The following is a 12,523-nucleotide window of genomic DNA, read 5'->3' on the forward strand; positions in this document are numbered from 1 at the left end:
AGAGATGATGCTGTGAAAGTGCTGCATTCCATATACCAGCAAATTTTGAAAACTCAGCAGTGGCCACAGGACTGGAAAAGGTCAGTTTTCATTCCAATCCCAAAGAAAGACAATGCCAAAGAATGCTCAAACTACTGCACAATTGCACTCATCTCACAAGCTAGTAAAGTAATGCTCAAAATTCTCCAAGCCAGGCTTCAGCAGTACATGAACCGTGAACTTCCAGATGTTCAAGCTGGTTTTAGAAAAGGCAGAGGAACCAGAGATCAAATCGCCAACATCCGCTGGACCGTGGAAAAAGCAAGAGAGTTCCAGAAAAACATCTATTTCTGCTTTATTGACTATGCCAAAGCCTTTGACTGTGTGGATCACAACAAACTGTGGAAAATTCTTCAAGAGATGGGAATCCCAGACCACCTGACCTGCCTCTTGAGAAACCTATATGCAGGTCAGGAAGCAACAGTTAGAACTGGACATGGAACAACAGATTGGTTCCAAATAGGAAAAGGACTACATCAAGGCTGTATGTTGTCACCCTGCTTATTTAATTTCTATGCAGAGTACATCATGAGAAACACTGGGCTGGAAGAAGCACAAGCTGGAATCAAGATTGCCAGGAGAAATATCAATAACCTCAGATATGCAGATGACACCACCCTTATGGCAGAAAGTGAAGAGGAATTCAAAAGCCTCTTGATGAAAGTGAAAGAGGAGAGTGAAAAAGTTGGCTTTAAGCTCAACAGTCAGAAAACGAAGATCATGGCATCTGGTCCCATCACTTCATGGGAAATAGATGGGGAAACAGTGGAAACAGTGTCAGACTTTATTTTTCTGGGCTCCAAAATCACTGCAGATGGTAATTGCAGCCATGAAATTAAAAGACATTTACTCCTTGGAAGGAAAGTTATGACCAACCTAGATAGCATATTGAAAAGCAGAGATATTACTTTGCCAACAAATGTCTGTCTAGTCAAGGCTAAGGTTTTTCCTGTGGTCATGTATGGATGTGAGAGTTGGACTGTGAAGAAAGCTGAGTGCCAAAGAATTGATGCTTTTGAACTGTGGTGTTGGAGAAGACTCTTGAGAGTCCCTTGGACTGCAAGGAGATCCAACCAGTCCATTCTGAAGGAGATCAGCCCTGGGCGTTCATTGGAAGGACTGATGCTAAAGCTGAAGCTCCAATACTCTGGCCACCTCATGCGAAGAGTTGACTCATTGGAAAAGACCCTGATGCTGGGAGTGATTGTGGGCAGGAGGAGAAGGGGACGACCGAGGATGAGATGGCTGGATGGCATCACCGACTCAATGGACATGAGTTTGAGTGAACTCCAGGAGTTGGTGATGGACAGGGAGGCCTGGCATGCTGTGATTCATGAGGTTGCAAAGAGTTGGACACGACTGAGCGACTGAACTGAACTGAACTGAAGATAGTTGATTTACTAATAAATATTGAGTTAATTTCTGCTGTACAGCAGAATGATTCAGTTATACATACATATACATTCTTTTTTGTATTCTTCCCCATGATAGTTTTTCATGGGATACTGAATTTATCAGTAGCTCCCTGTGCTATGCAGTAGGGCCTTGCTGTTTCTCCTTTCTATGTATCGTAGCTTACATCTGCTAAGCCCAACCTCCCACCCCGTCGCTCTCCCAGCTCCCTCCCTTGGCAGCTGTAAGTCTTCTCTGTGCCCATGGACCTGTTTCTGTTTTATAGATAGGTTCATTTCTGTCATACGTTTAGATTCATGTCACACAGAAGTGATGTCACATGGTATTTGTCTTTCTCCTTCTGATTTAACTTCACTTAGTATAATCATCTCTAGTTGCATCCGTGTTGCTTCAGATGGCATTATTTCATTCTTTTTTAGTGGCTGAGTAATATTCCATTGTACGTCTGTGCCATATCTTGTTTATCCATTCATCTGCCTGTGGACAGCTAGGCTGTTTCTGTGTCTTGGCTATTATGAATAGTGCTGATATCAACAGAGAAGTGCATGTATCTTTTTGAATTATAGTTTCGTCTGGATATATGCCCAGGAGTGGGATTGCTGAGTCTTATGGTAATTCTATTTTTAGTTTTCCGAGAGACTTCCATACTGTTTTCCGTAGTGGCTGGGTCAACTTACTTTCCCACCAATAGTGCTGGAGGGGTCCCTTTTTGCATATTTTCTTATAGGGCCAATTTCTCATCAGCTCTGGATGAACGAATGCATGAGTCAAGAATTCAGATTCCTGAAGAGGAGCTGGGTTATGAAGGTGTGGATGACTGGCCAGGGTTCAGATGATATAAATAGGTCTCGTGTATTAAAGACTTGGACTTTCTGCTGAAAAGAGGGGCTGATTGGGTCCAGCCTGGGCTGTTTACTAGCTGTGTGACCTTGGCATGTCATTCAGCATCTCCGAGCCTATCTCCTGGCAAGGAGACGGAGGTAAATGTTGTCTCCACCACCTCGAGGAGGGAACTAGTCATGGATGGTAGAGCACCACACCTTGATTTAGGGATCACTGCCTCATCTTCTCCGCACATCTGCATCTGGATGGTAGATGCTCTCCTGGCAGTATCCTCTCCCTCAACAGGAGGGGCTGCCAGGACAAGACAACCAGTCTGTTCCTGAGGGTTCTGCAGGCTTCTGGTGATTGGCACCATCTGACAACTGGGAGCTCTGTTCTCCAGTCATGTCCTGATGCACGAGGGGTGTGTGAGCATTCATGGGTCACAGTGCTCTCCAGCGTTGACCCCATATCCTGGAACAAGTGCACAAGTGCACAGATCTTCGTTCCCCTGCAGGGGAGGCTTCTCACACTTTACCCCTTTGTCTACCCTAGCACCATCTGCCATTCCCTCCCCTCCCCACCATTCTTCTGATCTGATCAAAAGAGAAAAAAAAAAATAACTGAAGTCTGGCTATTGAGCATTCTCATTCTGTCAGGGAAGCAGCCAGTCTGACAAATTAATCAAATTAATCAGGAAGAAGGTGCTTGAGGAGACTGCTGAGGGTTTAATCTGTAACCCTCTCTCACGAAGCACCTTTGCTTTCTGGCAGGGGCCCTCTGGAGATGGCCCGTAGGAGCCACGGAGTACCCAGAGCTGCCTTCTTCATTGCCTCTGAAAAGATGGGCCCTGGGCTGGGCCACATGGGGAGGCTGCTGATCCTGCTGGAGGTCCTGCTGGCCCTTCTTGGCTCCCTGCCTCCTCTGCAGGAATGTGGCCTGTGGTCCCCTTGCCTCAAATCCAGTCCTCTCTGTCCTCAAGATGCTCATTTACCCACTGTTGCCTCATTCTCTCCAGGAACTTGGGGAGCAGTAGGGAGCAAGCTCACTGTGGCTGATGGCCCCATTTAGAAGACAGTCTGGGCAATGAATGGTCCCCCTGCAGCTCAGCCTCATCTCCTTAATGGATCCTAATTACCCCTGTCCTGCTTGTGGCTTCTCTCCTGGGCCCATCTGTCAGGATGACGGATGAGGTGAATGAGGGGTGTGGGCAGCTGGGGCTGGAGGAATCCTGCCCTTCTCTCCTGGGGTGGGTGGGTGGGGGGTCAGTGTAGGAAGTTTAAATCAGATCCAAAGATCCTGAGGACCGGAAGGCACCATCGCAGGATGAGCTGTTCTCCCCTAGAAATTGGGCCAGGTGATTTTAGTCTAGAAGGACTGGTGATGCGGAAGCAAGGTGGGGACAATGGGCTCTTTTGGTGTGCTGCTGCTGCTAAGTCGCTTTAGTCGTGTCCAACTTTGTGCGACCCCATAGATGGCAGTCTACCAGGCTCCCCCATCTCTGGGATTCTCCAGGCAAGAACTGGAGTGGGTTGCCATTTCCTCTTCCAATGCATGCATGTGAAGTCACTTCAGTCATGTCCAACTCTGTGTGACCCCATGGATAGCAGCCCACCAGGCTCCTCTGTCCACAGGATTCTCCAGGCAAGAATATAGGAGTGAGTTGCCATGTCCTTCTCCCTTTGGGTGTGAAGTCTCAGGAATATATGATGAGAGAAGAGAGGAAGGCTGGTGGCCCAGTGGAGGACCCACTGCAAGGTGGGACTGAGAGCTGGGAATTATGACTTCAGCCCCAGGTCCATGGCAAGTCCACATCCACCTGGGCAAGGCAGTGATCATCAGAGCTGAGTGGGCCCTTCTGCATCGGGGTTATGCTGGCCCAATCCCAAGTCCATTCCATATCCCCATGGACACACACCCAGCATTGTTGTTGTTCAGTCACTCAGTCGTGTCTGACACTTTGCGACCCAATGGACTGCAGCACGCCCGGCTTCCCTGTTCTTTGCTATCTCCTGCAGTTTGCTCAAACTCATGTCCATTGAGTCAGTCATACCATCCTACCATCTCATCCTCTGTTGCCCCCTTCTCTGCCCTCAGTCTTTCCAAGCACCAGAGTCTTTTCCAGTTGGCTCTTTGCATCAGGTGGCCAGAGTGTTGGAGCTTCAGCTCCACACACCCAGTGAGTACTCAATAAATGGACTGCAGGTCATCCGAGGTCCCAGTCACATATCTTTGACCCAGGAAAACAATAGCCGATGCTGGACAGCATTGATTCTGTGGATGAAACAGATAAGAGAGAAAGAATAAAGATTCTGCTTCAAGTCTGGTCTACTCAGTCTGCAAACCAATGAGAGAAGTCTCAGAAGAAACTGATTCTGTCAATACCTTGATTTTGGTGTAGTGGAGTGGCATAGGCCAGGCATTGTGGAACTTGACTGCCTGCATTCAGTTTATAGCTCCACTGCCCACTGGCATTGCGACCCTGAACAAGTCACCTAACCTCTCTGTGCTTCAGTTCCTCCATCTCTGAAATGGAGACACTAGTATGCACCTCGTAGGTTACTAAGGATTCAAAGAGCTATAAGCCACGGGCTTGGAGCAGAGCCTGCACAAGGGATGCACACTGTGAGTGTTAGCTCTTTTTTCTCTTTCAGCTCTACAATATGGCATCTCAAAGAGGGTGTGAATCCCAAAATCAGGCTGGGCCTGACAGTGCCTCGATCAGACACAGAGAACAGCCAAGGTTGTTGAACTGACCGTCTATGTGGAAACACTTCCTCTTTCTCTCTTTCTCTCCAATCCCAATCCAGGCAGCTCAAGGTTGTCAGATGGCTGACAGATCCAAAACACAATCTCCCCTGAGCTCCTGTGGTGGCCCAGGCCAGAGCTCCCAGGACAAGAGCCCTTTTCCTGGAGATGGAGCGTAACCCTCACATTCCAAGGGGAGATGGGGGACTCGGACTGCAGACAGAAGGGTGATCAAACTTCTGTGGACACACTGCTTCACTTTGGGGATCAGTAAGAGCCTGTGAGGGTGGGCTTGGGGGCTGTCAGAGCAGTGTCTCTGGAGGGGAAGGGCCTAGGCTGGGTTTCCTGCTGCCCGCCTTCCAAACTGAAAAGGAGCAGCTGAGTGTTATTGATCCAAGTTCCAAGGGGAAGATTTGTTAGGAGGTCGCTGGCACCAGCCCATCACTTAGCCGGTATTCATTATTCAGTGATGGGGAGGGGGCGCAGAAGAAGGGCTGGCATCCTGCCGCCAAGCCTGGCCTCCCAAGAGAGGAGCTGATGTGGGAACTGGGAGAGACAGCCAGCCAGTCAGAAAAGGGTCAAGGGCAACTCACTCTCATCCTGGGACAAAGGGTGCCAGGTAAACCTTTTTAAGAGGAATCCTACCTTCCAGGCAGCCCAGGTCTCCCACAGGAACTGGAGCATCTCAACTTTGGCTGGAGAAGGGAAAAAGAATCTTGAATGGTACCAGCTCTGGCTGCTTTCTGATGGCCTTTGTATTCAATATATGCCTCAGTTTACTCAAATGCCCACTGACATAAAACGTCCCACCCATTTTTAATAGTGTATTGCACTGAAACTAGTCTTTACAGGGACAAAGATGGTAATTAAGTCCTGATATCCAAAAGTGGATCAGAATGATTCACTAAATAAGACCCAGAGGCCCTGGATTCAGCCATGTCCCAACCCTGTGATGGGCTGGCCTATGTCTAGAGTTGTTGAGTTAGATCACGTTGATATAGGTGTTCTGTAACAATATTAACATCAGACAAGTGTCAGCTGTCATCATCATCATATTATTATTATCACCTTTCCAGAAATACAAGTCTGAAAGCATAACACAGCCTTAACAATAGTGTGAGAGATGGTGGGTGTTAGGACAGGAAAAAGAGAGTTCACAGCAGCACTGTTTGGAAACAACTCAAAGGCCCACGGTGTGAAGAATGGATAAATGAATAATGATATCTTTACAAAATAGAGATTTTTATAGCAATGAAAATGAGTGAACTGCACGTAACAACACAGGTGAATCTTGGTAACATAATGAACAGAGAAAAACAAGTTCTAGAAGGCTTACAGAGTACAATACCTGTTTTCTAAACTCCAACATTAAAGCTTAAAAGATGAATAATACAAGGCATACATATATTGGTGATGCATTGAAAAATAAAGCACAAGATTTAATATAATGTTTATCTCTGACACAGATGGCGAGCACTAAGGGAGGGGCCGGGCAAGGTGAGGAGCATACAAATATGTTGTGTACATTCTTCTACATTTGGAGTTGGCTGAACAAAAATGAGTCAATGTATGCATGAATGAATGAATGGACCAGCAGGCCATGCATGGAACAATATTGGCCTTGGGTCATAAGGATGGATTACGTTTAGTCCAAGTTGAATAACTGGAGTCCAAAATACAATATTTTTTTCATCTAAAGAAAAGTCTGATGTTAAGTAGATATTTAGTTCAGTTCAATTCAGTTGCTCAGTCATGTCTGACTCTTTGCGACCCCATGAATGGCAGCATGCCAGGCCTCCCTCTCTGTCACCAACTCCTGGAGTTCATCCAAACCCACATCCATTGAGTCAGTGATGCCATCCAACCATCTCATCCTCTGTTGTCCCCTTCTCCTCCTGCCCTCAATCTTTTCCAGCATCAGAGTCTTTTCAAATAAGTCAGCTCTCTGCATCAGGTCGCCAAAGTACTGGAGTTTCAACTTCAGCATCAGTCCCTCCAAAGAACACCCAGGGCTGATCTCCTTTAGGATGGACTGGTTGGATCTCCTTGAAGTCCAAGGGACTCTCAAGAGTCTTCTCCATCACCACAGTTCAAAAGCATCAATTCTTCGGTGCTCAGCTTTCTTTATAGTCCAACACTCACATCCATACATGGCTACTGGAAAAACCGTAGCCTTGACTAGATGGACCTTTGTTTGCAAAGTGATGTCTCTGCTTTTTAATATGCTGTCTAGGCTGGTCATAACTTTCCTTCCAAGGAGTAAGCGTCTTTTAATTTCATGGCTGCAATCACCATCCACAGTGAATTTGGAGCCCAGAAAAATGAAGTCAGCCATTATTTCCAGTTTCCCCATCTATTTGTCATGAAGTGATGGGACCGGATGCCATGATCTTAGTTTTCTGAATGTTGAGCTTTGAGCCAACTTTTTCACCCTCCTCTTTCATTTTCATCAAGAGGCTCTTCAGTTCTTCTTCACTTTCTGCCATAAGGGTGGTGTCATCTTCATATCTGACAAACTGAAACCATAATCACAGACAACTAGCCAATCTGATCACATGGACCGCAGCCTTGTCTAACTCAATGAAACTATGCCATGCTGCGTGGAGCCACTCAAGACTGACGGTTCATGGTGGAGAGGTCTGACAGAATGTGGTCCACTGGAGAAGGGAATGGCAAACCACTTCAGCATTCTTGCCTCAAGAACCCCATGAACAGTATGAAAAGGCAAAAAGATATGACATTGAAAGATGAACACTCCAGGTCAGTAGGTGCCCAATATGCTACTGGAGATCAGTGGAGAAATAACTCCAGAAAGAATGAAGGGATGGAGCCAAAGCAAAAACAACACCCAGTTGTTAATGGGACTGGTGATAGAAGCAAGATTCGATGTTGTAAAGAGCAATATTGCATAGGAACCGGGAATGTTAGGTCCATGAATCAAGGCAAATTGGAAGTGGTCAAACAGGAGATGGCAAGAGTGAACATCAACATTCTAGGAATCAGCGAACTAAGATGGAGTGGAATGGGTGAACTTAACTCAGATGACCATTGTATCTACTACTGTGGGCAGGAATCCCTTAGAAGAAATTGGGTAGCCATCATGGTCAACAAAAGAGTCTGAAATGCAGACACTGGACTGGATGCAATCTCAAAAATGACAGAATGATCTCTGTTCATTTCCAAGGTAAACCATTCAACATCAAGGTAATCCAAGTCTATGCCCCAACCAGTAATGTTGAAGAAGCTGAAGCTGAATGGTTCTATGAAGACCTACAAGACCTGCTAGAAACAACACCCAAATAAGATGTCCTTTTTATTATAGGGGACTGGAATGAGAAAGTGGGAAGTCAAGAAACACCTGGAGTAACAGGCAAATTTGGCCTTGGAGTACAGAATGAAGCAGGGCAACGGCTATAGAGTTCTGCCAAGAGAACACACTGGTCATAGCAAACACTCTCTTCCAACAACACAAGAAAAGATATTTAATACTGGATCCCCAACTTGTTATTCTAGAAAGACCATCACTGTTTTCTAAAGGGGCTGAGGGGAGCTCCTCTCCATAGCCCATTGTCCTCAGGAATACTCTCCTCACACTCCCTTTTGAGGAAAGGCAAGTTCCAGACTCTCTCTTTTTTATAACTTTAGTTGTTGATGGGTTTTATTTTATTTGTTTGGCTGTGCCAGGTCTTAGTCGCAGCACGTGGGACCTTCAATCTTCCTTGCAGTCTTCACAGTCTTTAGTTGTAGCATGAGAACTCTTAATTGTGGCTTGTGGGATCTAGTTTCCTGACCAGGGATTGAACCTGGTGCCCTGCATTGAGAACACAGAGTCTTAGCCACTGGGTCACCAGGGAAGTCCTCCAGTCTCTCTTATAGCCTGTGGTACATATGCATAAAGCATGTATGTTCCTGGGGCAGAATTTGCAAGTGGTACTAAAAAGGAGGGCTTCCCAGGTGACTCAGCGGTGAACAATCTGCCTGCCAGTGCAGGAGACACAGGTTTGACCCGCGGGGAAGAGGAGCCTGGTAGGCTACAGTCCATGGGCTTGCAAAGAGCCAGACATGACTGAGTGACTGAGCATGCGTACACGAAACAATGAAGAATAATGCTTCTATAAACATTCTTATGCCTGTCTTTTGCTGTACATACGTATGCATTTCCTTGGCTGTATATCTAGTAGTGAAATTGCTGAGTTATAGAGTATATCTATACCCAACTTGGATAGGCAATGCCTCTGTTCTGATGTTGTGCCAATCTGTGTTCTTGCCAGAGGGTATGAGAGTTCTAGTTTCTTGACATCCTCATCAACACTTCGTGTTGTCAGTCTTTGAAATTTTCATCATTGTGTTGAGTGTGAGGTCATATCTCACCATGGCTTTTGTTTTTAATTTCTTTGAAGATTGACAAGATTGAGCATCTTTTCATATATTAATTGGTCAAGTGGATATTCTTTTTTATGAAGTATTTGAGTCCCTTCCCATTTTAAACTGGATAATTTATCCTACTTTTAGTGAATTTTTATATATTTTTTTTGCACCTTCAGTATTTTATTTGATTTACATCCCCAGTGGGTTTATCCCCAGCAGTACCTCCAGATACAATTTGACATGTACATATACTATGTAATTTAGCAGATCTTGTGATTAGGTTTCTCCTTACTAACAAAAAGTGATTTGGAATAATGAGGTTAATCCTAGTTGATGAAGCCAATGGTAGCATGGCAGTACTTTTACACACTTCAGGGATATATATTCTGTGTATAAATCCTTCCAGAGGATATATTTACATATGCTATATATATTCAAGACTGTCCTGGCTATTCTTGGATGTTTTCATTTCATTTCATTTTAAAAGAAACTTTATTTGTTAATGCAAGCAGCCCAAATGTCCACAAACGGGAGAGTAGATGAATAAACTGTAGAATAGTTGGAGAAGGCAATGGCACCCCACTCCAGTACTCTTGCCTGGAAAATCCCATGGGCGGAGAAGCCTGGTAGGCTGCAGTCCATGGGGTCACTAAGAGTCGGACATGACTGAGTGACTTCACTTTCACTTTTCACTTTCATGCATTGGAGAAGGAAGTGGCAACCCACTCCAGTGTTCTTGCCTGGAGAATCCCAGGGACGGGGGAGCCTGGTGGGCTGCCGTCTATGGGATCGCACAGAGCCTGACACGACTGCAGCGACTTAGCAGCAGCAGTAGGAGTCACATAAAGGAATATTACACAGCAGTGAAAATGAATAAACCTCTGTGACATGAAGCGATATGGAAGCATCTTAGCAAAGCAATATCAAGTGAAGGAAGAGAAGACTCCGATTACATACAGCACAGTGCCCCTCCCTTTTTTAGAGTGGTAAGATCAATTGAAATAAAAATCTTCAACTTTAAGGAATACATGTAGATGAGTTAGCACTATATTAGAGTAAACATTGTTCCTATATTAAGGAACAAGGGACCTGTGATTCAGAATGACAACTGCCTTAGGCAGGGACAGCAGGATGATGGGATGGCACATGGCTGCATGGCTGAATGGAAATTATCATTGAGGTCCTAGCTTTCCTGTTGGGTGGTAGATTGATGGGTGCTTATTGCATTGTTAAAAATACATAAATACATAAATAAATTAAAGACTAATGATGAAATGTTATATGGATCAGGGATTATGATTAATATGATTTAATACAACTTGGAAACCCTAAAGGAAATCAGTCCTGAATATTCATTGGAAGGACTGATGCTGAAGCTCCAACACTTTGACCACCTGATATGAAGAACTGACTCGCTGGAAAAGACCCTGATGTTGGGAAAGATTGAAAGCAGGAGGAGAAGGGAATGACAGAGGATGAGATGGTTGGATGGCATCACTGACTCAATGGACATGAGTTTGAGTAAGTTCTGGGAGTTTGTGATGGACCGGGAAGCCTGGTGTGCTGCAGTCCATGAGGTTGCAAAGAGTCAGACACGACTGAACAACTGAACTGAACTGAGATTGATTATACAAAAAATAAAAAAGGCAGAAGATGAAGGATTGAATGAGGACACTACCATCAACCCTTCAGTTGTAGGGCCTCCATTCTCCCCCTGCTTGCTTCACCCATGGACTGAGCAGGGGTGTCAGTATCAAGATGACTATTATATATATATATATTAGGACTTCCCTGGTGGCTCAGACTGAAAAGCATCTGTCTACAATGCACGAGACCATTAGTAAAGGTTAATTTCTTTAAATTTGTTCTTAGAAAAATAAACAGAAGTTTAATTTTTTTCCCCTTCTCTACTCCAATGCATCTTATGTATTCCTTGGGGTGTATACAGGCCTCTGGGCTTCCCAAGTGGGGCTAGCAGTAAAGAACCTGCCTATCAATGCAGGAGACATAAATGAGACATGTGTTCAATCCCTGGGTCGGGAAGATCCTCTGAAGGAGAGCATGGCAACCCACTCGAATATTCTGGTGGGCTCCAGTCCATAGGATTGCACAGAGTCAGACATGACTGAAGCAACTTAGCACGCACACCTGCATACATGCCTGTGCCCTAAGCAAATGGAATTTTAAACCAACTTTCATTGGAATGGATCACCCAGTTGACATGTGGAAATCAGATACCCTCTTGAGCATTTAAGAGGCTGTTGATAGACTCATTGTCAGAAAGGACAAGACATGACAGGGCAGCCTTGGGAAAAGAAATTTGAGAGGAGTTTAAGAGAAGGAATTTGGAGAACCTCAGTTCCTTAATAGCAGGACATCTAGGCACTAAAGAACTCCATATTCTCTGCTAGTGACTCCTATTTCTCTTAGAGCCATAATCTCTATTTGCTCCAGACTCTTGTCCTGTCACCCTCCTGTAGAGCAGACGTTCTCACGTGGGCCCCAGGGCAGTTACAGCCTTCTATCTGATTCCTGCTCTCTGATGGACTAATTGGTGGAGCCCTCCCTGCTGACGGCCTTCAGATGTTGAAGGCACATCAAGCAGTCCTCGATGGGTCCTGATGCTGCTGAAATCTGGAGGCGAGAGTGGCTTGGGGGTGGGGTGTGCCTTTCAGGGAAGTAGATGTGGCTATGTCTCAAATCCCTGAGCTTGGTCTGACCGGTTTCCTGAGACACAGCCCATCAATCAGCTGCCTTGGATGCTTCCACAGGCAATTTTTAATTGAAAGCTTCAGATGGATTAGGGAGTTGGCTTCGAGGAGCCATGATCCTAGAGCGTAAATTGGCAACAGGCAAGTCCTCCATCCTTAGAATTTGTGGGGGAAAGACCATATGTTGGGCCACAGAGGCCAAAGGCTTGAAGTCTTTTGAGCTAGAAGAACACCTGCTCCCTCAGGGAGGGCAAAGGCTTGCCTTGTTGGAACAAAGAGCCCACAGCCTGCTCCCTCGGCCTGAGCCTTCCTTGGCTTTTGTAACAGGTACAGAACCTAATGAATCTTACCTATGTTCTGTGCTCAGTCGTGTCTGACTCTTTGAGGCCCCGTGGATTGTAGCCCCACAGGCTTCTCTGACC

The sequence above is a fragment of the Budorcas taxicolor genome, chromosome 4 (genome assembly GCF_023091745.1).
Source record: "Budorcas taxicolor isolate Tak-1 chromosome 4, Takin1.1, whole genome shotgun sequence".
In the NCBI taxonomy this organism is placed as follows: domain Eukaryota; kingdom Metazoa; phylum Chordata; class Mammalia; order Artiodactyla; family Bovidae; genus Budorcas; species Budorcas taxicolor.